We start from the raw sequence: 27918 nt of genomic DNA on the forward strand, positions 1-27918 counted from the left end.
CAATATGTGATTTAATATTATTGCCAACGTTACGATAACCTATAGGGTCACTGATGATAAATTTCGCAAGTGCACGAAAATCACGTAGTAATAAAAATATCGATCCACAGGGATTGTGTGATCAAACTAGTCGAATCGTGTTCATAGACATTATACAGAAAATACACATAAATTTGGGGTATGTTGAGTAATGAATTGCTAGAAAATGTGCTTTGATAAATTGGAAAAGCGAGGTAGAATCATCGGAATCATCTAGTCTATAGCTAACCGCATGCAACCTACAATGTCATAAGATCTACTCAAGTGTTCACAACTAGATCGACAAATTAGTGAATCGCAATCTCTTGTCAAAATCCACTCTATTCGTTGTCGATACTCCCCCGATCTCTCGGGCGGAAGCTACCTACAACGAATGATGTTAACGCGCGTCAATCGTTCGCTACACTCTATGCCTCAATCTCTCGACCGGAGACACTCGAGTGCTCAATACAATTCAGTTCAGACATTAAATCAATACTCTCGCACGTGACTTAACTCAAAATCATTATAACACTAATGAAGGATTATAAAGCATTAGAAACAGACTTGAATTGAATGAACACTATAAAGAGAGTATGATCTTACACAATTGCAGGTTACATCCAATGAACTACATCCTAAATTATCCTAGATTCTACCTCCGAGGGAGTTTAGCTCCTCATCGTTCTTCGTACGCTTCCTCGCTTCATCGCCACGGCTTGTGAATCCATGATCTGATGCGCTTGGAGCTCTCCGCTGGAGTGTTGAATCACGATCTTCAAGTTCCAAAACCAGAATGTAGTGAAAAGTTGCAGAATTTTCCAACCCCAAAACAGAATTATGCAGAAAATATATATACAGAAGGCAACCACGCCGCGCGCCAGATCTACCACGCCGCGCGTGGTTGCAAATCCATCAACTACGCCGCGCGTAGTAACAGAATCACGCGGCGCGTGATCAAGTCAGAGAGCAATCTTCATCTTCATCAAGGCTTCACGCCGCGCGTGGTAAGGCATCACGCGGCGCGTGATCAGAGTCACAATCTTGGCTCTCTGTGAGCTCCATCACGCGGCGCGTGATGGGCTACGCCCCTAGCGTAATGAAAATCCTTCAAATCCTGCAGTTTTTCCTGTTTTCTTGCAAAACAAGTAATCAAGCAAATGGTTAGATTTCTCTTATATTTATTGCTAAAAACCTACTAAAATGTATCTAATGTTGCTAAAATAGGCATGGATTAGAGAGTGTGACGATTTGTCATCACAACCCCAAACTTAAACCTTTCCTTGTCCTCAAGGAAACAACTTTTACCTCAAGCTTTTGTGTCAAGATCTTGGCATTTTCCTTAAAATCACTCGAATCATACATACGTGAGACTCACCTGATGATCAATGATCCACCTGCAAACAATGCTCAATTGCACAACCGTTCCCGCAAGACATTTTCAAGTAGTTCACACTTTTCGACCAAAGCTCTATGATTTCATCACACTACTCACATGCACTCTTCAGTTTTTGGTACTTCGCTCAAATCAACACATCAATGCAAGTCAACAATAATTTTGCAAGTAGTCTAAGAATTCATTCGGTTCACTTTGTGCACACACATTAGAGGTCTTTTAGGGTTATAACGTGGCTTGGCTAGGGTGGATGGTGACATTTTTGGGATAAGTAGTAGAAAAACTTGGAGTTAGATCCCCCTATTGTCAAAAATTTCATAAACCACCTTTTTCCTTTTTTGCAATATAGTGGACTAGAGAACTTTTTCAAAACATCAAACAAAGTTTTGCAATTCTTAGAACTCAAGGCTATCACTTCTTTTCTCAAATTTTTTTTTTTTTTTCACGTTCATTCATCTCTTTTTTCACTTTTGTTTTTTTTTTCTTTGCCTTGCAAAATTTGAAATTTTTCTCAATTTTTCAAATCAAAACTTTTTGTAAGTTCTCTAGTACCCTCACCCCAAACTTTATTTGTTGCTAATTCCAAAGAGCAACCCCAAACTTAGTAGTGAGCAATGCGCATCAACCACTAATTAGGTGCCTAACCTCCAAGAAAGTCATTCCTTTTTTCATCAAAAATTTCTTAAGGTTTTGCAAAAATCACATATTCTTTTTCAGCTCAAATTGGTTAAGCAAAGGATAAGTATAAGTAAGGGTGGATAGAAAGGCTCAAAGGTACCAAGAAACATGCCTCGTGTGTGCTACAAAAGTACCAATCAAATAAAAAGACGACAAGCAAAATCGAGAGACAATACACGAGTGGATATCACACATAGAAAGAATGAGAAGTGTTTGGCTCAATACCTCACGGTTGGGTCGAATCAAAGAACCGGTCAAAAAGTGTGCGTTCCCTTCCTTTGCCTCTTGATCACATGAGTGCAACAAGCTATTGCACTGCAGGTTTCACATATCACACGCGGAGACAATCAAGCAATTGATACTCAAGTAACTAGAAAGAACATGCCAAAATATTGAAACAAACTCTAAAAGTAAAAACCATTCCACCATTAACAAGACAAAGTTCAAATTCAAAGTTAAAATAGTACAATCCAGCCAAATCCAAGCAACATCAAATTATTATTACAAGCCAACAAAAGTAAAGTAGTAGAAGGTAAAAGTAGAGATAGAGTAGCATAAGAGTGAAAGGGAAGAAAGGACCGTAAACTCATGGGTTGCCTCCCATGAAGCGCTTCTTTCTCGTCATTAGCTTGACGCTTCATCATCACAAGTTAGGGAGGATACTTCAACTTTGATTCAACCCGGCTCCTCTTGTTCTCTTCATTCAAAGGAGCAATATTAATATCAAATAGTAATGATTTCTCACTTCCCGAATCACTCTTGAGATCTTCCCCTTTGGTCTTCAAGTTGGTTCTTTCCTTCTTACTAGACCGTGATGGAGATTTCTTAGAACCTTTCTTCACCGAAGCTTTAAATGTTGAAGTGAAAGACTTTTGAGGATTGACAACCGGATCGGGCTCTTCTTCTTTGGCCATCTTGTGCAAACAATAGATATGAACCACACCATCCAAGTCCCATCCTAGGTCGTCATTCACTTTCTCCGCTTCTTTTAACAAGTCATTCTCTTCTAGTGGAGTGAGCAAATCACTTATGATCACGGGTTTCCTAGAGTCGCCACCCAAAAACACATACTTCCATTTAGGAGGAAGTTCTTTCAATTCCGGTGGCTTTTTTATTGCCTTTGGCTCTTTCTCCTCTTCTAGGGGGTTATCCAAGTTTTGAAGAAAAATTTCAATCTCATGATCCCACTCTTCTTCTTTCTCATCTTTTACCACTTCCTCTAGCACTTCCACTTTGAAACATTCGGGTACCACTCCACAAAATTCAAGGTCTTGGTTATTGACCTTCTTCATCCTAGGATAAGGCATTCTAGCATATGGTGAAGGAACTTGAAACTTGGGGCCCTTCACAAGAGGTTTCTTGCCTTTCTTGGCACTAGACTCATTCTCCACTCTCTTTTCAACTTCACCCTCATAAGCTTTTTCTTCCTTATTTTTTTCTTCTTTCTTATTTTCTCTTCTATTTTCAACTACACCATCCTTCATCTTTTCAACTACACCATTTTTACTCTCATCATTCTTAGGATTCTCCACTACTTTTTGTGATGAAACTTCTCTATTTTTCAAATTAATGGAATTACAACTTTCATTACGAGGATCCGTGGTGTTTCCACAAAAACCACTTTGAGTTTGTAGAGAAGAGACTTGACTTACTAGTTGACCCATTTGGTTTTCGAGATGTTTGATGGAGGCTTCATGACGTTCGCTTGACACCTCTTGGTTTGCCTTCATCACCTCAAAATTGCTTTGAGTCATCTTCATGGCCAAGATAAGAGTATCTTCAAAAGATTCAAGGTGATCTTCAAAATGTTGATCTTGAGGAAATGCTTGATTCGGATTAGCTCCATAAGAACAATTCATGTGATTCTTCACTCCAAGATTGAAGGTGTTGACATGAGGATTATTTTGAAAGGTTGCTTGCACCATACATTGAGCTTCTAGTTGTTTGGTAATGATTTGTAGAAACACATTATTGAACTTGCAACTAGTTAAGAGTGCCTCTTGATTGTATGATTCAAACATGCCTTCCTTCCGCTTTACGATTTGCTCGTGCTGCTATCTCAATTTTAGAATCGAAATCCAGCTTAATTGGACCTGTTCTCCGCATGCACAATGAAACACACAAGTAGAACGCTCCGGTAGAAAAAATATCAAACAGAAAATTAAAGAAAACACAGAAAATATGAACACTATCGCCTTGTCGAATCAATCACAATCCCCGGCAACGGCGCCAAAAACTTGATGATAAATTTCGCAAGTGCACGAAAATCACGTAGTAATAAAAATATCGATCCACAGGGATTGTGTGATCAAACTAGTCGAATCGTGTTCATAGACATTATACAGAAAATACACATAAATTTGGGGTATGTTGAGTAATGAATTGCTAGAAAATGTGCTTTGATAAATTGGAAAAGCGAGGTAGAATCATCGGAATCATCTAGTCTATAGCTAACCGCATGCAACCTACAATGTCATAAGATCTACTCAAGTGTTCACAACTAGATCGACAAATTAGTGAATCGCAATCTCTTGTCAAAATCCACTCTATTCGTTGTCGATACTCCCCCGATCTCTCGGGCGGAAGCTACCTACAACGAATGATGTTAACGCGCGTCAATCGTTCGCTACACTCTATGCCTCAATCTCTCGACCGGAGACACTCGAGTGCTCAATACAATTCAGTTCAGACATTAAATCAATACTCTCGCACGTGACTTAACTCAAAATCATTATAACACTAATGAAGGATTATAAAGCATTAGAAACAGACTTGAATTGAATGAACACTATAAAGAGAGTATGATCTTACACAATTGCAGGTTACATCCAATGAACTACATCCTAAATTATCCTAGATTCTACCTCCGAGGGAGTTTAGCTCCTCATCGTTCTTCGTACGCTTCCTCGCTTCATCGCCACGGCTTGTGAATCCATGATCTGATGCGCTTGGAGCTCTCCGCTGGAGTGTTGAATCACGATCTTCAAGTTCCAAAACCAGAATGTAGTGAAAAGTTGCAGAATTTTCCAACCCCAAAACAGAATTATGCAGAAAATATATATACAGAAGGCAACCACGCCGCGCGCCAGATCTACCACGCCGCGCGTGGTTGCAAATCCATCAACTACGCCGCGCGTAGTAACAGAATCACGCGGCGCGTGATCAAGTCAGAGAGCAATCTTCATCTTCATCAAGGCTTCACGCCGCGCGTGGTAAGGCATCACGCGGCGCGTGATCAGAGTCACAATCTTGGCTCTCTGTGAGCTCCATCACGCGGCGCGTGATGGGCTACGCCCCTAGCGTAATGAAAATCCTTCAAATCCTGCAGTTTTTCCTGTTTTCTTGCAAAACAAGTAATCAAGCAAATGGTTAGATTTCTCTTATATTTATTGCTAAAAACCTACTAAAATGTATCTAATGTTGCTAAAATAGGCATGGATTAGAGAGTGTGACGATTTGTCATCAGTCACACACAAAGGACAAATAGATGAGAGAAATAAATAAGTAAGACTTATTTATAAAATAATAAGTAGGACTTATTAGTAATTAAATAATTAAGTATGACTTATTATTTAATTTATGAAAATAGAGAAATGCGGTCCACCGTAAGGTACGGTGCAATGCTTGGCTTGATGACCACACAAGTGGTTCTATAAATAGAACCCTTGTGATGAAGTTTTAAAAGCTTAACCTAATTCACAAAGTGAGACCTAGCCGCCGCTCTCTAAACCCTATTCTCTCTGAATCTCTGGTGGAATTGGCTAGCACCGGTCATCGGAGAAGTTCTGTTCGTGTGGACTGAGTAGATGCATCGCTACTTTGCTTTGCTCGTGATCAGAAACAGTTTCTACTTGAAAGGTTCTGCACTTCAAGAGGTAAACACATAAACTTGTGGTTTTGTGTTCGTTGATTTGTGATTAATGGTTTAATCAAGATCCGTTCATCGGGATTGTTCCGCTAAGAGGATTAATTTTTTTTTTGAAAAACCCCTCTTAAATCCCTTCAGTCCCTTGCTGCCTAATTTGTCCAGTTCCATAACATGTTTCAAATCAAACAGGGTACAACAAAAATTGTTCAGTCTAGGCCCCTATTTTTTAGCAGATCAAAAGCACCCTAAAAGTATACTTTACATGATACATAATTTCTATTTATAAGCAAATGTAATGAACCAATAACATGGGCCTAGAACTTATATAGACATCCACTAAATATTCGTAACAATTTTTTTTTTTGTTACTAAAAAAAAAGCTTAGTTTTCATATCCATAATAAATACGAGTTGAGATCCTCTCCATTTTCTATCATTTCCATTTCTTCCATTAATACATGCATTACAAAGAAAAAACAAAAACAATTGCCATTACGTAGGGGTTTCAAACTTCTCCGCAACTGTTTTTTTTTTTTTTTTTAAAACTAAGTTATCATTTATGCATAACCGTACATCTTTCAACAAAAATGTTTTCTTATATTCATTGGTCCAAGATTAAATAATTAAGGAATTCAAATATTTATCACTTGTGTCATACAAGCCATTGATATGATTTTGGAGGCTTAAGGATAAATTTATAATTTGGGTCCTAACTAATAAGTAGTATAAATAATTTTAATTACTAAAAAACACAAAAAAAAAAAAACAATTTTTACATGCATTTTTAGATGCAATCATTCACTGTTACTAAAAATTATGTTTATATCTATATGTTATAATATGATTTGTCAAAAAAAAAAATCTATACGTTCTATATGAGAAAAATAGGGATAACTGACAATGGCAGACCTAGGGGTGGGTTGAGGTGGGCCACCCCACCCTCACCCCAAAAAAGTAATTTTTTTTATAGGTAGGGTATTAATTTAAATGTATTATTAATAATTTTAAGTTATTCAGTATACGTATTTGTACAAATATTAATGTAAATATTAATTTATAGTTTATTATTTACGATCGTAAGTAACTCGATACACACATTACTTCAAGTATTATTGTAAATATTAGTTCATAGTCTATTACTGATGATTTCACGTCACTTAGTATACTTAGAATATTAATTTAAGTTACACGGATTAATTTATAATAATTAGAGGATTTATGACTAATTGAATTTATAGTATTGGATAAAATTAAAAATTGAACTAATATATATATATATATATATATATATATATATATATATATATATATATATATATATTTTGAAGAATAATATATATAAATATGAAATGACATAAAAAAATATGTTTAATTAATATATAATTTTTTAAAGTCTCCTATTTTCGCATTTGTTGCAATATTAGTCCTAACTTTTTTTTTTGCCGTTTTTGCCGTAATAGTAGCGACTTTTAATGCCAAAAAAATGTAAATCTTGGTCTCAAATGTGATATTTCATTTTTGGATTCAATGTTGGAGACAATAAATCATTTTTTATGACACTAAAAATCACAATTTTTAGAGTAAAAATATGGATTGAAACCACAATTGCAACATATGAAAATAGAGGGACTATTTTTGTGAGTTTGATAAAACATGAGACCAAAAGTGCAATAAACTATTCATATATTATAATTTTTTCCATCCCACCTACACTATTTTTTCTGGTTCCGCCACTGATAACTGATGATTGTATTAGCTAATCAATTATCATCATGTTATGATTGTAGCAAAATTCTTATTTGATACTTGATAAAATTATACGTTCACCGATAGAGAATAAAAAAAGACAAACAAAAATAAAAAAATTGTTATATTTTTTTTGTTGGAATTAATAGTCCCCTAAAAGAATTTATGTTACGGCCAAAATTTTGAATTCATTTTTATGGACCTAGAACAGTTATCCTCTTCGTCCTGCCTCAGATACGACCTTGGTGTCATATGATGTTGATAAAGATCCACAATCACTTCCACAGCAATCGAGACATTTTTTTTAGGGATGGTATTTCAAAACAATAGTTTATTTTTTTGGCGTTAGCCTTTTGGTTTATAGGGGAAGGGGTCCCGATAATTCAGAATTCGGCCACCCCGATAATTCATAGTTTTTAGTATTATTTTGAACAAATAAATTAAGCTTTTATTAAAATTTATTTGAACTATTTACTTGTTTTGTTTCATTTTATAATTTTAGGTCTTAGTCCTTGGAATATGAAGAAAAAAGTGGATTTGATGCATTTTATAATATTTTAAAGATCAAGACTTGTTAGAGACGTCACATTTTATATGCAGGGGTTCTAACCCCGGATACTTCACTTATTCACCTTAAAGGTGCCACTAAACTACTTGACGAAAAAATATATCAAGAATTGTTAGAAAGGTCTCCCTTAATGAAGAAAATGTAAAAATCAATGTAACTCAAGTATCGTCGTAACTAAAGGGCAGAGCAACTGTAAAAGTTGAGCAAATGAAAAGTCAAGAAATTGCCGAAACCTGGAGTCTGTCACGGTCGTGGTAAACAAGTATGAAACAAGGGATTTCACATAAAAGCCTGCCACGGCTCGTGTTGTCGCTGGCACGGCTGTGGCAGGTCTAGAGTTAGTTTTCCTCTCTTTAACTCACTCTTAATTCTTCATTAAGTGTAATAATGTCTTAATGGCCATTGAGATGTACGAAATTAAGGTCCTTTAGGTTATAAATAGGACTTCGTGCGCATGTAAAAGGAACTGGAGCACAAATTCGCAGTCCCAAATAGAGCACAAAACTGGATACTGAATAAGAGAAAATCATATCCAAAAGGATACACCTCTCTGCCAACACCACTCATTGCATCACCGAGGAAAAATAGGTTTTGGATGATAAAGGAATATGAAGGAAGCAAGAGGTTTTTAGTTAGAAGTTAGAGAAAAGTTAGGTTACACGTTACAGCGAAAAGAAGTGTTTGTAATGTAATTTCCATAATATTTAAATTCACAATTTCAAATATTTAAATATAAATCTCCTTTGCTAAAATAAAATATAAAGCTCATGTTCTTATTAATTTAGGACATTAACCACTTAAATATAAAAAAATTACAATCACATAAAGAGTATTCAAAGGTTTTAAATTAATCCTTTGAAATCAATATTATTTCTAAAAATATACTTCTATTACTTTTTAACTATTACATGGACCAGTTACAACAGTGCTTATAGTAGCAAAAGGAAAGGCTGCACCCCAAGAATAGGTAAATGCATCTTTATTATTATATGCCAAACCATGGCCATTAAATAAGAGGCAAGTATTCCCTTGTTTTTTAAGAACTAATGGATCAATACTCTCAGCAGTTTGGAATCCTGCACAAGAAAATGTTATTTGGTTTTGTACACAATTGCAATGGTTGGCAACTACCACTCTCCATTGGGGCTTTCCATTTATTAATTTCCCAGTTTTAGTTTGAGTAATTTCAAGGCTGTTCGATGGACAGCTAAGGCATGATCCTGAAAAAAATTGGGTTTAAAAAATATATTATTAGAACGAGGGCATAGATATACTTCATATTTTATAAATAAATTTCACATTTCTTTGTTCAACTTGAAGACTGCTCAGTGGACAGTCACATGATCCTAAAACAAACATAAAAATTGGATTAAACACACAAAATTAATTAGGATGGCAATTGGAGATTGAGGTTGTACTTTTGACTTCTGTGGAGATATGACGACTTAAAAAAAAGTATATTTTTATTTTATAATTTAAAATAATATATTTAAATTAAAGTTGTTCGGTCTTGATCGAACAATCACGGATGTTTGACTGTACTAACTTTATGATTGCACCGATTAATAAAGTCAGAAGGAGGTTGATAGTTCGATCTCCATCCTCAACACAAAATTAAATTAATTAACTATATATTAACATTAATATAGGTTTAAGAAAATCAATGGATATGAAGGAATTATAAGAGCATAAATATACCTTTGATGACAAGAGTAAGGAAGATTGTGAAAATAAGATACTTGAACGCGGTCTCCATTTTTCTTTGTTCCTAACTCTTGTGGCTTTGGTGGTCTTATTTATATTTGAAAAAAGTCATGAGTAAGCGAACAATACTCCCTCCGGACACAATTATATGCAAAATTCATAAGTTCATTAAAAAAGTAGTGTATCTGGTCAATAATATAGATCAAATACATTACTTTTTCATTGAATCTAAAAAGTGAATTTTGCTTATAATTGTGTCTGAAATGAGTACAAATTAGTCAAATAAAAAAATAAACAAGACAGAGTATTTGGTCAATGTTATTTTATTTTTCTATTGACTAATATGGTAGAAAAACAAATACCAAAATTAAAAAAAAAATTGTATAAACATAATAAAGGGCAGTCAACGCTTACTTTATTAATATTTTTTAATTATAATAAATGTAAAGCTTTGTTTTAGACAATTTTCAAAAATTAAAATAATATCTTTCAACAATTGAGTGTCACATTTGATCATTTTACCATAATTAAAAATAGATTATAAAAGTTTTTAAAAAAATACTATAAAAGTATCCAAAAAATATATATCTATATCTATATTCTATATTATATATAAGTTTTTGTGTGGACTTTTCATAATAACAACAATACCCTTAATTTTTTTTAGTAACAAAAAATATTTTATTAACAAACTCATCAAAACATAAGACACATTTTTTTTAGCAGCAAAAATCTTTTATTAACAAAAAATATACTATAAATAATAACTTAAATAAATTTTGACCAAAAAAATAGTATCAATAATCAATAATGAATTGACCCAAGTGGTGAAGGTCTTGGGTCCTTAAGTAGGAGGCTCGAGGATCAATTTCTAATATATTTTTTTTTGTATGGAAATAATTAGATTGAGAGGTGAAAACACACCTTATTTATTTTGCAGGTTTCTTGACGGAGATTAATAATCATAAACGGTGGTGGAAATTTCGTACTTATATTATAGAAAAAAAAATACTTAAATAAAAGAAAGGGCAATTTTACCAATTTTTTTTTGAAGGAACCAAATTATTATTTGTGAATTCTCCTTTATTAGCAATGCAAAGTAAAATATAATGGAAAAAAATTATGCACAAAAAAATTAATTAGTAAATAAAATTAAAATATTAAATTAATTAATATTACGGTGTAAATTTAAAATGACCTTTAGTTTGGGACAATTTATTTTAATATCATATTTTTTTGACACAATTTTAATATCATATTTTTAGATGTATTAACCTTCCGATTTGCAGAAAAATAAGACGCTAATAATCTAAAATTTGTTCGAATTATAAATAAAGTCCGACAAAAAAACTCAAAAATCAAACTCGGGTTTCCATTTAAACACAATCACTTGGTACAACCTTTCTTAACATGAGAGAGAAAAGGAGAAAACTTAAGTGCAGTTCTCTATATACTGTTCAAACTGTTCTTCAATAAAATGATGTCAAGTGGATCACTTATTCCATGTCAGACCCATCTAAACGGATCTACCGTTATCTCTCTTTCTTCTCCGTTAAGCATTAACACTCTTTTGTGTCGTTAACCGGCACGAATAACTCCATAATCAATTGATCAAAACTTTTATAGGGCCGGTTTGTTTCAGATTTTTCACCAAGAAAATCTATTTTTCCCAAAAAAAAAAAAACTATTTTTTTGTCTTACTTGTGTTTGTTTCAGATTTTTTCAAAAATCATTTTAGTAAAAAAATCATTTTTTCATCAAAATGAGAATCTATTTTCAATAGTTTTTATCAAAATCCTTTTTTTTTTTTATCATTCATCATCCCTCACCATCTTAAAAAAATAGATTTTGATGATCGTAAACAAACGACAAATAGTTTTAGATTTTTTTTCAAAATCTCTAAAAAAAAATGATTTTCTTAAAAATAAATTTTTTCAAAAAAAATCATTTTTTTAAATCTCAAACAACATGCCCATAATTACCACAAATTAACCGATCGACCCTTTTACATATATGCTGCCTTTAAGCTCTCTGGTATTTCCAACCATTAACAATTAGATCCTTATCATGCTTAAATTGATTTTGTATTTTTGTTGCATTTATATCAAATTTTGTTTTAGTTAGACGTATTCTTAAATTGAAAATCATAATAGCAAAACTACAACCCACGTTGATGTGTTTGATTTCTACTAACCAGTACATGAACACACTGTTAAATATGTTTGGATCTCATCCCCAAAAGCTAGCTCAATGAGTGAGGTAGTCCTCACATATTTATACACTTCACATCCCGGGAACCTAAGCAATGTGGGACTTCAAACAATCTCCAACAACACAACAACATATTCAACACCCACCCTCACGCCTAGCGTGGTCCTGGGTCAAATGCCCACATTGCAGTCCTTAACCCGGCTCTGATACCATGTTAAATATGTTTGGATCTCATCCCCAAAAGCTAGCTCAAAGAGTGAGGTAGTCCTCACATATTTATACACTTCACATCCCGGGAACCTAAGCAATGTGGGACTTCAAACAATCTCCAACAACACAACAACATATTCAACACACACTAGAATTCAACCAGAAAAGACCTCCCAAATCAATTGACGGAGAAGAAAGAGAGATAACAGAGAAGAAAGAGAGATAATGGTAGATCCGTTTAGACGAGTCTGACTTGGAATAAGTAATTCACTTGGCATCATTTTATTGGAGAACAGTTTGAACAGTATATAGAGAACTGCACCTAAGTTTTCTCCGAGAGAAAAAGCTTAATTTTGTTATGAAACTATGTATAAAGTAAACAACAGGAATAATAGGGAAGAATAGAGAGAAACTCGGTATACGTATTTGTACAAATATTAATGTAAATATTAATTTGTAGTTTATTATTTACGATCGTGAGTAACTCGATACACACATTACTTCAACTATTAGTGTAAATATTAGTTCATAGTCTATTACTAATGATTTCACGTCACTTAGTATACTTAGTATATTAATTTAAGTTACACGGATTAATTTATAATAATTAACTTAGACTTTGTTTGCCAAAATTAGAGGATATATGACTAATTGAATTTAGGCTATGTTTGGATTGATGGAATAGAATGGAACGGAGCGGAGTGAAACGTAATGGAATGGAATGGAATGGAGCGGAGTGGAATGAATATTCCATTCCATTGTTTGGATATTTTTATTCCATTATTTCGAAAGTGGACGGAACGGAACAAGATATAAAAGGGACAAAATTGTATTTTTGTTATTAGTTTATTCCATTCCATTGCATACACCCCAAATTAGTTCTACTTTCGCATTTGTTGCAATATTAGTTCTAACTTTTTTTTTGCCGTAAAAGTAGACACTTTTAATGCCAAAAAAATTTAAATCTTGGTCTCAAATGTGATATTTCATTTTTGAATTCAATGTTGGAGACAATAAATCATTTTTTATGACACTAAAAATCACAATTTTTAGAGAATATATGGATTGAAACCACAATTGCAACATATGAAAATAGAGGGACTATTTTTGTGAGTTTGATAAAACATGAGACCAAAAATGCAATAAACTATTCATATATTATAATTTTTTCCATCCCACCACTACTAGAAAATTTGTTTTTAGCGACCGATTTAGAGACTGATTTTCATCAAAATCGGTCTCTAAATCCGTTAGCGACCGATTTGGCGACCATAAAAAATCAGTATCAATGACCCTGGTCGCTACTCTATTGTGACCAATCCAGCGACCAAATTTGTAGCGACCGAGTTAGCGACTGAGTTTAGAGACCGAACTAGTGACCGAACTTAGCGACTGGCATAGAGACCGAGTTTGCGACAATCGTTGCGACGTATTGCACGACGCTATAGCGACCGATTTAGTGACTGAATTTAGCGACCGATTTAGTGACTGATTTGAAATTAGTTACAATGTTCATTGCGACCGAATTTGCGACGCTTTAAGGAAAAATCGGCCTCTATTTCGGTCTCTAAAAATGAATTTTTTAAAATTATTAATATTATTAATTTTTTTACTCAATTATTAATATTATTAATTTACATTCACATGAAAGCAATTAAACATCACACAACAATATGAACATAATATATATTTATATTTAAGTATATTGCCAACTACTTATCCAAAAATACATAATCAATCCAAAAGATAACCAATAAATTATCACTACTACGCTTGCAAGGGTCATCAGTGAATACTAAGATATAACAATACAAAAACTAAATCATACAGCCCAAGATGCCTCTAAAATACTAAGATATAACAATAGTAAGAGATATAACAACACATAATATCCCACTTCCTCTATCTTGTGTCCATTTCCATAAAAGAAGAATTTTGAGCGGGTCAAATCATATTAAAGAAAGAGCATTCCTTGTTCAACTTGTAAAATCTGCAAATTGGAATAAATTTATCAAATAAAAACATCTATACACATTAATAAAATCCTACAAACAAATTTAATCTAAAGAAATAAGCCCTACACAAAATTCAGCGATGCTAAGAAATTAATTAGGCATGGAAAATGATGGAATATGTGAACAGGACCTCATGATCATAGCCCTTCAACCCAATTTATTAAAATCCCTGCATATATGTGAACTACAAGTTGTACAACACACTTTTACTATTTTTAGTTAATTAATATAATAACGTGCTTAATCAACCAATTAATCAAAACTAAAGTGAGATAAGTTATTAGGCACCAAGTACTAATAAGAGGTGGTTGTATTATTAGTTTATTATGTTACAAATTTGCAAACTTCACACACCTTGGTGTCTTCAAAACTTATAACCTTTAGGATCTTCAATTGAAGCATCACTTTGCCTAAGGTTCGCAAGTCATTCTTTTCAAACTTATAACCATTAGGATCTTCAACTGAAGCAGTTACAATACTTTGACAGACTCCAATTCTCTGGTAACTTGAAAAGTGCAATATAAAACCACAATAATATTAATTTGCTAATCCATTAATTCACTATCAGAGTATGTGCAATAAAATGATAAAATCAAGAGCTCAACAACAGCCACAGGTGAAACTCCACATACCTTGGTGTCTTGTACCGATTAACTAAAGCACCTAAAAAAGTTAAGAACAAATAAGCACCTGAATTACATATTCAGTATCAAATTTCAAAGGGTATATATACCTGCACAAACAAATATTATAAAAAGCTAATCACTTAATTGAAATGGAAAAGACAAAATCATGGTCAAGTGCACTTTTAGATTTTTCTGATTTCAACATATTGCAATTTGATAAAGCTAGATTTTGGTCTGCATAGATTGCTTCTTTAAAGCTTGTAAGTGCCCAAACTAACAAAACAACACCAACCTATACATATTAGCTAAATTAGTGAACTTCACACAATCTATGTTATATAAATAACTAACAGTACATTTTCTTCAAAGAAACATATGGAAAGTCTTGATAAAATGCTGCTACAATTTGGAAAATTTCTTACTCTTCTGCATACATAAAGCCACAAAAGAAGGCTTAGGTTGATTCATACCTCAAAGCCAATTATAACATCCCAATTACAATGGCTAAATCAATCATCATTGAGTAATATTGAAAATCAATCATTAATAAAATTGCACATACTTTGACCTTAGGATTATAAACATGTGGTAGAGTTCAAAAATCCTAACCACCTTGTTATAGCATACCAAATCCTAGAGGCAGACTAACAATGAAGGAACAGGTGTACCTCAGTTTCAGTGGTACTAAGTTATCAAGTTTCATTATTTACTAGAAGTTATCAAGTATAAGTTAAGCATGGAGAAACAATCGATATAAGCATACCAATAATGGCTTATTGTTTTCAACTCCTTTGTAGCATTCATAAGCATAGCCAAAAACACTCCTGCCATTACATCAAAGCACAAATAAAATCAATAAATTTCAAATATCACAAATGTAAATAATCAACATTATATAGATTCAAAATGTTATGACAGTGCAAAACATACACAAGCACCCAGGTAAGAAAGAATCCTATCATTTTGTATCCTGAAATCAAAAACCAAAGATAACCTGTTAATTAACCCAAATAGGATATAATCTAATTCAATTCAACCCAACTGAAACTCAAAAACAGATCAATGTTTTTGTTTTTTAAACTGCAAATATATTAATAGCTCAAACATTAGCACAAGTGCCAAAGATAAGGATGAAGTACAGAGAAGCCCGCTACCAAAGCACAGGCTGCAAAAGTACATTGAAGTACATAGAAAACACCAGGACTTGCAAAACAATATACCACACCTTAAATAGAACAAAAAAAAAATCCACCCCACATTACAAACCAAAACACATAAATAATATAAGACTAAAAAATCATACCCCACGCAACACATATATAATGAAAACACTAAAAAACAAAAATCAAAGCTACTTGCTAAACCCAAGAAGTAACTAAACAATAAGACTTCCCTTACTGCATTGATTCTTAAAAGAACTTAATTACACAATAATGTAATTCAATATAACACTGAAAATGAAACTTGAAACTAGCATAGCAAATGTTTTTAGCAGTAATGTAAGCAAATTCAGTATATAGGCTATCAAGTTACCTGCTTAAGGAATTCTGCTCCAAAAGCCCTTGTGATATTCAAGTAACCTTTCACTCTACCTTTAGTTACTGCAGAAGGATCATCTGAATGCTCCTGAGAATCACGAAAAAAAGCAAAAAAGTAATTAATATGAATTTTAACAGACCAATTTTCATCGAGTAAATACTCAAACTATAGTCTCCAAATTATAAAATATTACAATATATACTTGGATATACTTGAAATACAAAATCTGAAAATATTATCATTATAGTCTCCGAAATGTCAATAGTGGGACGAACCTAATGTAGAGAACTAAGTTGATACGATTCTACAATATTGTTGAGAATCAAATTGAGTTGGGGATGATTCCCAATCCAAGTAGCTAAAATTGCACGACTATCACCAACATTGATCAAATAAACATCTTCACCTTTCATCAACATAACCAAAACACAAGAACCAATCATAGCCAAAACAGGATTATGATTAACCATCTCATTAATTATACTAAAAAATGCATCATCAGTTTTCCTCATTGCCTCATAAAGAGCTTCTAACACATCTATGTGACAAAAACCCTCTTCACTTTTTGCTTTGTTACTACTATTTCGATTTCGATTACATAGAAACCCTTTAAGCTATCATGTACAGCATAAAAAATATTATTAACAAGATAATTGGTTGCATCACGACAATTAAATTCATCATAAATTCCCACATAAGCCCATCCATGTTCCTCACAAATCACAATATGCATACGAGTCCTCATACAACCAAGGCAAAAGTGTTCCCCCAAAACTCTGTTTCTCAAACACAAACACATACACATACTATATAATTAATGCTTCCAAAAATATCCTAAAAAAGGTGATGTAAATAAACAAAATTTCAAAACCACTTTCCATGCAATGCAAGAAGCAAAATATCAAATACCTGATATGCAACACGAAGTCGTAAGATATCGGAAACAAGACTAGATGACTGATTCAAAGACAAAGGACCTAAAAATAATCGCAAAAAAAATAAAACCAGAAAGATAAGAAAAAATTGTGAACGAAGAGGGAAAAGTAATACCCACGAGGAAGAGCGATCGGATATTTGAAAACGACATCGTGTGAGACAGCGGAAGGTTGAGGTCGTTATCTCTGTGACCACGATGGGAAACGTGAATGTGTCAGTTTGGGTGGAGAAGAGAAGAACAGACGTGTGAAAAGCGGTGTTCCGGTGGAGAAGAGGTGAAAATTTGATTAAGGGTTAAACGATGGTGAGAAGAAGGGTTGTGCGGTGGTAAGGTGGTGCGGCGAAAATAGGTTCAGGCTTCCAGGGTTAAGCGAAATTTGATTTGGCTGGCGAGGTTCTACCTAACACTAAGAAACTGAAAAGTGACAAGTAAAAATTGATTTTAAAAAATTGATTTGGGTTAGGCGACGGAATTTAGTGACCAAAATAATTCGGTCGCTAATTTTCAGTCTCTAAATCGGTCTCTAAATTTAATAGCGACCGATTTAGTGACCGAAATATTTTTTATTTTAAATCTTAAAATTTTGGTCTCTAATTCGGTCTCTATAGTGACCAAAATAATTCGGTCTCTAAATCGGTCGCTAAAAGCGAATTTTCTAGTAGTGCACCTACACTATTTTTTCTGGTTCCGCCACTGTTAACTGATGATTGTATTAGCTAATCAATTATCATCATGTTATGATTGTAGCAAAATTCTTATTTGATACTTGATAAAATTATACGTTAACCGATAGAGAATAAAAAAAGACAAACAAAAATAAAAAATTTGTTGTATTTTTTTTTGTTGGAATTAATAGTCCCCTAAAAGAATTTATGTTACGGCCAAAATTTTGAATTTATTTTTATGGACCTGGAACGGTTACCCTCTTCGTCCTGCCTCAGATACGGCATTGGTGTCATATGATGTTGATAAACATCCACAATCACTTCCACCGCAATCGAGACATTTTTTTTAGTGATGGTATTTCAAAACAATAGTTTATTTTTTTGACGTTAGCCTTTTGGTTTATAGGGGAAGGGGTCCCGATAATTCAGAATTCGGCCACCCCGATAATTCATAGTTTTTAGTATTATTTTGAATAAATAAATTAAGCTTTTATTAAAGTTTATTTGAACTATTTACTTGTTTTGTTTAATTTTATAATTTTAGGTCTTAGTCCTTGGAATATGAAGAAAAAAGTGGATTTGATGCATTTTAGAATATTTTAAAGATCAAGACTTGTCAAGGACGTCACATTTTATATGCAGGGGTTCGAACCGCGGATATTTCACTTATTCACCTTAAAGGTGCCACTAAGCTACTTGATGAAAAAATATATCAAGAATTGTTAGAAAGGTCTCCCTTAATGACGAAAATGTAAAAAATCAATGTAACTCAAGTATCGTCGTAACTAAAGGGCAGAGCAACTGTAAAAGTTGAGCAAATGAAAAGTCAAGAAATTACTGAAACCTGGAGTCTGTCACGGTCGTGGTAGACAAGTATGAAACAAGGGATTTCGCATAAAAGCCTGCCACGGCTCGTGTTGTCGCTGGCACGGCTGTGGCAGGTCTAGAGTTAGTTTTCGTCTCTTTAATTCACTCTTAATTCTTCATTAAGTGTAATAATGTCTTAATGATCATTGAGATGTACGAAATTAAGATCCTTTAGGTTATAAATAGGACTTCATGCGTGTGTAAAAGAAACTGGAGCACAAATTCGTAGTCCCAAATAGAGCACAAAACTGGATATTGAATAAGAGAAAATCATATCCAAAAGGATACACCTCTCTGCCAACACCACTCATTGCATCACCGAGGAAAAATAGGTTTTGGATGATAAAGGAATATGAAGGAAGCAAGAGGTTTTTAGTTAGAAGTTAGAGAAAAGTTAGGTTACACGTTACAGCGAAAAGAAGTGTTTGTAATGTAATTTCCATAATATTTAAATTCACAATTTCAAATATTTAAATATAAATCTCCTTTGCTAAAATAAAATATAAAGCTCATGTTCTTATTAATTTAGGACATTAACCACTTAAATATAAAAAAATTACAATCACATAAAGAGTATTCAAAGGTTTTAAATTAATCCTTTGAAATCAATATTATTTCTAAAAATATACTTCTATTACTTTTTAACTATTACATGGACCAGTTACAACAGTGCTTATAGTAGCAAAAGGAAAGGCTGCACCCCAAGAATAGGTAAATGCATCTTTATTATTATATGCCAAACCATGTCCATTAAATAAGAGGCAAGTATTCCCTTGTTTTTTAAGAACTATTGGATCAATACTCTCAGCAGTTTGGAATCCTGCACAAGAAAATGTTATTTGGTTTTGTACACAATTGCAATGGTTGGCAACTACCACTCTCCATTGGGGCTTTCCATTTATTAATTTCCCAGTTTTACTTTGAGTAATTACAAGGCTGTTCGATGGACAGCTAAGGCATGATCCTGAAAAAAATTGGGTTTAAAAAATATATTATTAGAACGAGGGCATATATATACTTGATATTTTATAAATAAATTTCACATTTCTTTCTTGATTCATCGTATAATTAATATATCTGAATTATAATTATTTATGCAATGAAGTTAAACTGGTGAAATTTGCTTATCAAATATCACAGGGGAAGACAATTAAAGATCTTAGCTATAATGAATATTCCGAAATACTATTTAAGAATTTCATTTAAATAAATTATCTATATATATAAATCCTAGATAGTTCTCCTACTACTCATGTAAACCCTAATCCACTTCATCTATTTACATCCAATTAAATCACTCAAGAATGCCACATCACTTCTTAATCCACTTCAACCAATGAAATTTTTTAATTCAACCACATCATTTTCATCTAATCTAAATTATATGCATATATGAAAAGACCCTTAATTAATGGAAATCTGTTAACCGTTTCTATAAGGATAATAACATGCAACTTCTCGGATTTCCGAGTTAATTAGATTATTATAATGGCAGAGAAAATCGAAGGAAAACTATTTCCATAGTTGTCATGTGAAGAGGTAAGTATAATTAACCGTTATCATATGATTAACTCTCTAAATTAATTTCATTTCATTTCAATGATCCGACTCATGCTTAATTCTTAGAGCTGCTCTTCTTCCTACTGATCGGTTATAATGTTATAGCTCTTCTTCGTTCTTCCCACTATATGAATCTATATATAGATAGCATTAGTCCTTTGTGTATATATAATTTGCTACTAAATTTAGTTTTTATCTAGAAAAAAATCACTATTTGAAAACATGACTTCTATATGCAGTCCTATGTGTCCTATAGTAGTTGGAAGAGCAAGTGAAATGATCCAAAGTACCGAATTGCATGTTCATTACTATCGTTACCAAGATGTTATGCACATTCCAGTAAACCGTTATGATTTTGTGGCAATTCAAGATATTTTGGATTCAAATAATAAAGAAAAAATAATTGGTAATGATTATTAGCATTCTTTTTAAACCTTACTCCTATATTTTGGTTGAAATTTTTAACTCCAAATTACCTGTTTGTATTTTAATCAATGTTATGCACATTCCGGTGAACCGTGCTTCAAAAATAAAAAATATCCCGGTGAACCGTCATAATAATTGTGGCATTTCAAGATTTTTGGATTCAATGATGAAGAAAAAATAGTTGGTAACGATTATTAACTTTCTTTTTAAATCTTATATGATTGAAATTTTAACTCTAAATCACCGGTTTGTATTTTCATTTTTCTATATGTCATTAGGCATGTAATTTAAAGAGGTATTGTGAATTTTCTTAACCCCCACCAAAATATTTCTTTCCTTACCTTTTTATTTGCAAATCAAATAATGGAATGTCCCTTCTTAGTCCTTATCTCCATGATACGTTATTAAATACATATTTTTTTTAATATTATAAACATTTTAATAAGAGTTAAAATATATAGCTTCGTCGTATAAGAAAATAATTGGCATTTAACTTCCAAAATGTTTAATCTTGATCCCCATAACTACTCAACACCTAATTACAAGCGTATCCTTTTCTTTAAGCTCTCAATACAATTATATATGCTCTCAACATTGCTATTTATCTGTGTATGCTGATGAATGTTGGAGAAGTCAAACTAACTAAAGGTGTCAGCTGGGTTATCGGTCCCACTATGTTCCGTCAGTATAAAACATCACATAAGACCCGTGCATCGTACGGGTAAATGTCTAGTATATTTAAAATGTTAAACATATTAATTTGAATTTAATTTATATGTACCGTCAGTGTAAAGTTATTTTACACATGCGTCCAATAATATACTGACACATCATGTATGGTATTTAAAACCACATGATGTGTCACATTCATTAAATGATGTGGCAGCGCATCATTGGGTGTATGTGCAGGGACAGAGCTGTGCTTGGGCTCGACAGGGCCACGGCCCGCCCCAATTTTTTTTTATAAAAAAATTATAGTGATAAAATACGTACATATATAATGTTTCATCATATATATCAATCAATGATACATATTTGCCTAGTGGTTGTTTTAACTTTTGATTATGTTTTAGCGAACGTTACGGGTTCAACACCCAGCTACTCCAATTATATGTTTTAATTTACTCCTATTTCCATTTTAATTTACTCCCCGGAAAAGGTAATATTTGTTTTACCATTTTGTTTTTAATTTCCACCACTCATATTTTGTTTTACCATGATAATAAACTTTTGGAGTATTTTTGTACCAAAAAAAAAAAAACTTTTGGAGTATTTCCATATATTTTGTTGTTATGTACTCCGTCCGTCCTAAAATATAAGCAAAAGTCTTTTAAAGAAATTTGATGTATTTGGTTCAAAATTTGGACAAAATACATTTATTTTTGTTGACTAACGTGAAACAGTGTCATTTTAAGGTATTATTATTGATAATTTCAAGTCCTTCTTAATAGGCATGGCAATGAGGCGGGGCGGGGACGGGTTTTGCCCTCCCCAAACCCATAAAGTTCGGGTTTCCCCAAACCTATCCCAAATTCGAGCGGGGATAAAAATGATAACCCCAAACTCATACCCAACGGGGATCGGGTATCCCCATCGGGTTTCGGGTATCCCCATTACGCCTCTTTCCACATGAATTTAGATTATATTTTAGTATTTTTTTTATTAAAAAAAAGAAGTTAAATGTCCAAAATTATTTTCTCTCAACAATATTTTTTTAAATAAAGAAAAAAAAAAATGAGAAAATGGATTGTTTAATACTCAAATTAAAATAAAAAATAAATATATGAACGTAATTTAAGAGATTGTTTAAGCTTTCCTAATTTAAAAGAGGTGAAATCTAATTTTTAGTATAAGCGGGGCGGGTTCGGGGACGGGTTCGGGGTGGGTATCAATGTACCCATTACCCGCCCCAAACCCATCTTTTGAAATCGGGGAAAACCCAAACCCGAACCCAAACCCAGTCAACTCGGGTTTTCCCCATCAAAGCGGGTATTGTTTGGGTGGGTACCCGCGGGTATGAGTTTTATTGCCATGCCTACTTCTTAACGAGGAATAGTGTCATTTTAAGTTATTTTAAATCATTTAGTTTAATTTTGTTGGTGATCAAATTTATGCTTATTACAACTTAATTTTTTGGTATACAAAATTTTTTTTTCGATAAAGATTCTTTGGTATACAATATGATTTGCATATTTAATTTATAATTTTATTTTACGGCCCTCCCCATTGTTTTATGCTAGCCCCACGCCACCGTGTATTACACTGACAATGCACAACAATTAAACTCTATTAATTTTCAATGCAGTTTGTTGATTTCATATATTTTCATTAAAAAAATTACTATTTAGTTCCTGCGAAACTGTTTTGGAGATATACTCATTAGTATTTCTCTGAATTAAAAGTTTATGAACTTGAAGGAATTATAAAAGCATACCTTTGATAACAAGAGTAAGGAAGATTATAGAAATAAGATATTTCAATGTGGTCTCCATTTTTATTTTGCAAACTAAGCTTAAGCTATTCTTAGGCTATTGAATTGTGATGACATGTGAAACCTCTTATAAATATAATTTCTATTGTTCTACAAATTAATATTTCAGTTTCTAAATTGTTTTGTTAATGAAGTTTCTAAATTAGTAGAATACTAAGCAGTTACATTTCATAATATATTTTTTTTGGTAAAGTTAAATTTCATTATTTATTATTGAATTATATATTAATATGACCTCAATAAATAAATATAATTAACCAACAATGGTGTATACCAACAATAAATTGGTCTAAGTGGTAAGAGTTTTGATCATCTTAAACATATGATCAGCGGTTCGATTCCTGACTCATACGTATGAAAAAATTCGGTTGAGTGGTGGAAACTTCTAAACAAAATCATGGTAAAACAAAAAAAAACTTATAATGGTGTATTGGATTAATAAAAGTCAGTTACAGGAAGTACGATATGTATGTTCCTGTTCCATTTATGTTTCAGAATCATTGTCTATCTATAGTTTTATTAAATTTAACTGATTTTACACTCTATACATTCATTGTTACGACATTTAATTTCAGTTACAAAATATAATTTAAAATGAAGTAAATAGATTTTAATATTTTTAATTTGAAAATAAAAATAAGGTAGATAGATAGATCATAGATACATAGTCAGTGCCGTATCTAAGGGGGGCGAGGAGGGCGACGCCCTAGGCCCCCAAGTATTAGGGCCCCCAATTTTTTTTAGGGATATATTATATATGTCAATAATATAAAATAAATAAATATTAAAATTCTTTTGAAAATTTAAAATAATATGTCTAAATATCTTGTGAAGATTTTAAATTTAAATATATGTTACAATTATATTTACAATAATAAATTGTTAGAAGTTGTTGTTTATATTTTTGTTTAGAATGTGTCAAAAAAATATTTTTGTTTAGATTCTTTTAAAATTTGCTTCTTATATATATATATATGATTTAAAAATTTATATTTATTACAATTTAGCTCTATAAATAGAGCAACAGAGTCCTAAATAAAAATATAAAAAGTATGAGAGTATTCTTCATATAATTGCCTCTCGCATCAAAGTTTTTTTTGTCAAACTACCTCTCGAGTTTGCCAAATGTTTTGATGTCAACCATTGAAATTCTTGAGTTTGTCAAAGTCGCAGATTATTATCCAAATGTTGCAATTGCTTATCGAATTCTCTTATCCAAATGTCGTCAATGTCACAAGAAAGGTTGAATGGTCTAGCCATTTTATATATTGAGAAAGATATGATAGAACATATTGATATGGAAACAATTATTAGTGAATTTGCATATAAAAATGCTCGTAAGAATTGTTTTGTATGAGTATTGTGTAGAGAGAGGGGCGGGTGGTGGGGGCATTTCTCTCCTAAAAGAAGATCTACTGGAATTATATATATATATTAACTTAACGTCACAGAAAGGATTCCCAGTCCTATGGTCTTAATGATCGTCTTTACTCACTGTTTGATGGATGAACCCTCAACAATTCAGGGTCAAATATGCCTCGCAATCTTTCGCAATTGGACCATTTCTCAAGTGTATCGTGGAATGGACAATTTCTCAGTAATGCTAGATGGGATGATATAAACTATGTTAAATTGGTTTCTTTTGTTATTTCAGTTTGATGATGATGAAACGGTTTCTCAATTTTTAGAATATTGAAATTGGTCCTGTTTAAAGCAGAAATACCACAATGCTTTTTTTAACTTTGTATGCCTTATTTTATTCTAGTTTTAATATTGATTAGTATAAATCAAAATTCATGTGGTATAATCTGCCTCCTTTTAACCTCATTACCAAATGTTAACTTTGAGTATATGTAGTTCAAGTTAAATATAAATCAAATTACAACATGTCACACAGTCACTACTAACTACTAAAAATTTGACTTATTGTTAAGGGTTTTTACATGAGTTAAGAATACCTGATGTGATCATGAATATATATATATATATATGCACCGTTAGTCTAAAGTTATTTTGCACATGCGTCCAATAATATAGTGACACATCATGTATGGTAATTAAAAACACATGATGTGTCACATTCATTAAATGATGTGGCAACGCGTCATTGGATGTATGTGTAAAACAAAATTACACTGACGGTGCACAACAATTAAACTCTATATATATATATATATAGTTTTTTTTTTCACCACCAGTTTAATCTGGTTTGGGGTCAGTTCTGGCATCAAGTGGTTTCAGCCCCCTCTCGATCGCAGTTGCGGGGGATCGAACCGTAGTCATCTCTACCAAGTTCAGCGTCAATCACCACTGAACCAACTAACGATTGGTTATATAGCATTCTTTCTACAACAGGACACTTTTCGAATTTTCTTGTTGACCGCACAATTTAACTGAAGTTGGAACAAAAATAGAGGGCGAAAAGGAAAATAAAAGTTTTAGTTGTATAGGGGACGTTTGTTTGCCGGATACAATTGATTCCCGGGATTAATTTTCCCAAGAACATCAACGCAGAATTTTTTTTTTTGTCAAATAGCATAATGACTAGAATTTCACCTTTTAAAGGTGAATAATTGGGAGCAGTAAGATTTGAACCCGTCTACAATAATTTGTCAAATAGCATAATGGCTAGAATTTCACCTTTTAAAGGTGAATAAGTGGGAGTAGTAGGATTTGAATCCGTCTACAATAATTTATAATGTCTTGACTAATTGAGCTATGCCCACCGGAACTAAATTCATGAACTTTTTTTTATTGGTTAAGCTAAAATGCTAAATGCATGAACTTTATTCCCAGTAAACAAGTATATATAAAAATTTGTCTAGCACAAATAATTTTGATTTTTTGTATACTTTTTTACACATATAAAAAAGTTGTAATTTTAGGTACATATATAATTAGAAAAAATTCAACTTTTATCCTATGTCAATGTGTTTGACACAAATATATAAACGCACATATATTAATATTCACATCTTCAAATAGTTAAATATAAATTGGTAAAAAAATATCGAAATTGTTATGTTGACACAGTAATTGATGGGTTTATGATGACTTTATCATTTTATTTATATAAAAGAAAAACTCTGCTAAAAAAATATAAAACATAAAGCTCATACTATTTTTATTACTTTCGGACATCAACCGCTTAAATATAAAAGAGTCAGGATCCGTTGACACCAACTAGTTTGACACCAAATGTTACACCTCTCAATAACGTTTTAACCGATATAAATTTTATAAAATCCACCGTTGGATTGAAAGTTTACATCATATAGATCATTTGTGTAAAATTTCAAATAAATCCAAAATCATTTGATATGTTATTGAGATACATCAAAATTAACGGTTTTTGTATTTTTTTAAATGCCGTTAATCTTTATGTGTCTCAATAGCATATCAAATGATTTTGGATTTCTCTGAAATTTTACACAAATGATCTATATGATGTAAACTTTCAATCCAACGGTGGATTTTATAAAATTTATATCGGTTAAAACGTTATTGAGAGGTGTAACATTTGGTGTCAAACTAGTTGGTGTCAACGGATCCTGACTCAATATAAAAAGTTACAATCTCAAAAAAGTTAACTACTCCCTCCGGTCCTTATTATAAGGAACACTTTGAAAAAATCACACAGACCAATGAAACACATTTAACATAGTTATTTTCATTTAATACTCTTATAAATTTTAATTTATTCCATGTATACCCTTATTTAATTACTTTTTATTCAACTAACTTACTTATTTTTAAATTCTCTCTCATAATAAATAAGGGCATAAGTGAAATTGATCATTTAAAACATTTGAAAATTGGTCAAAGTTTCTTATAAAAAGGACCAAATTTTTTGCCCTAAGTGTTTCTTATAAAAAGAACCGGAGGGAGTATTACATGGACCAGTTGTAACAGTGCTTATAGTAGCAAAATGAAAGGGTGCATTCCAAGAATAGGTAAATTCATCGGTATCATTATAAGGCAAACCATGACCATTAAATAAGAGGCAAGTATTCCCTTCCTTTTTAAGAATTAATGGACCAATAGCCTCAGCAGTTTGAAATCCAACACAAGAAAATGTTATTTGGCTTTGTAAACAATTGCAATGGTTGATAACTGACACCTTCCATTGTGGCTTGCCATTTATTATTGCCCCAGTTTTTCTTTGAGCAATTTGAAGGCTGTTCAATGGACAGTTACTATATGATCCTGAAAAAAATTGAGTTTAAAAATTAAATTATATTATTAGAATGAGAGCATAGGTATGTACGTACCAAAAAATAAAAAAGAATGAGAGTATAAATAATTAAAAGCATATACATTGAAGGAATTATAAGAGCATACCTTTGATGACAAGAGTAAGGAAGATTAAAGAAATAAGATACTTCAACGTGGAA

General features: G+C 32.3%; 1 long non-coding RNA gene across 3 annotated transcripts; it reads right to left on the reverse strand.

The window, feature by feature from the left end:
• Positions 1 to 14052: 14052 nt before the first annotated feature.
• LOC123902632 lies at positions 14053 to 18173 on the reverse strand. 3 transcript variants are annotated; one of them, XR_006807677.1, is made up of 7 exons: positions 17633 to 18173; positions 17488 to 17555; positions 16854 to 16984; positions 16573 to 16665; positions 15970 to 16009; positions 14768 to 15863; positions 14053 to 14388 (listed from the first exon to the last, which is right to left on the reverse strand). It is a non-coding gene; the product is annotated as an uncharacterized LOC123902632 (long non-coding RNA). The 3 variants fall into 3 exon arrangements; XR_006807678.1 differs by lacking the exon at positions 17488 to 17555; XR_006807676.1 differs by having other exon boundaries at positions 16854 to 17555.
• Positions 18174 to 27918: the final 9745 nt, after the last annotated feature.

The sequence above is a fragment of the Trifolium pratense genome, linkage group LG1 (assembly GCF_020283565.1).
Source record: "Trifolium pratense cultivar HEN17-A07 linkage group LG1, ARS_RC_1.1, whole genome shotgun sequence".
Lineage (NCBI taxonomy): Eukaryota > Viridiplantae > Streptophyta > Magnoliopsida > Fabales > Fabaceae > Trifolium > Trifolium pratense.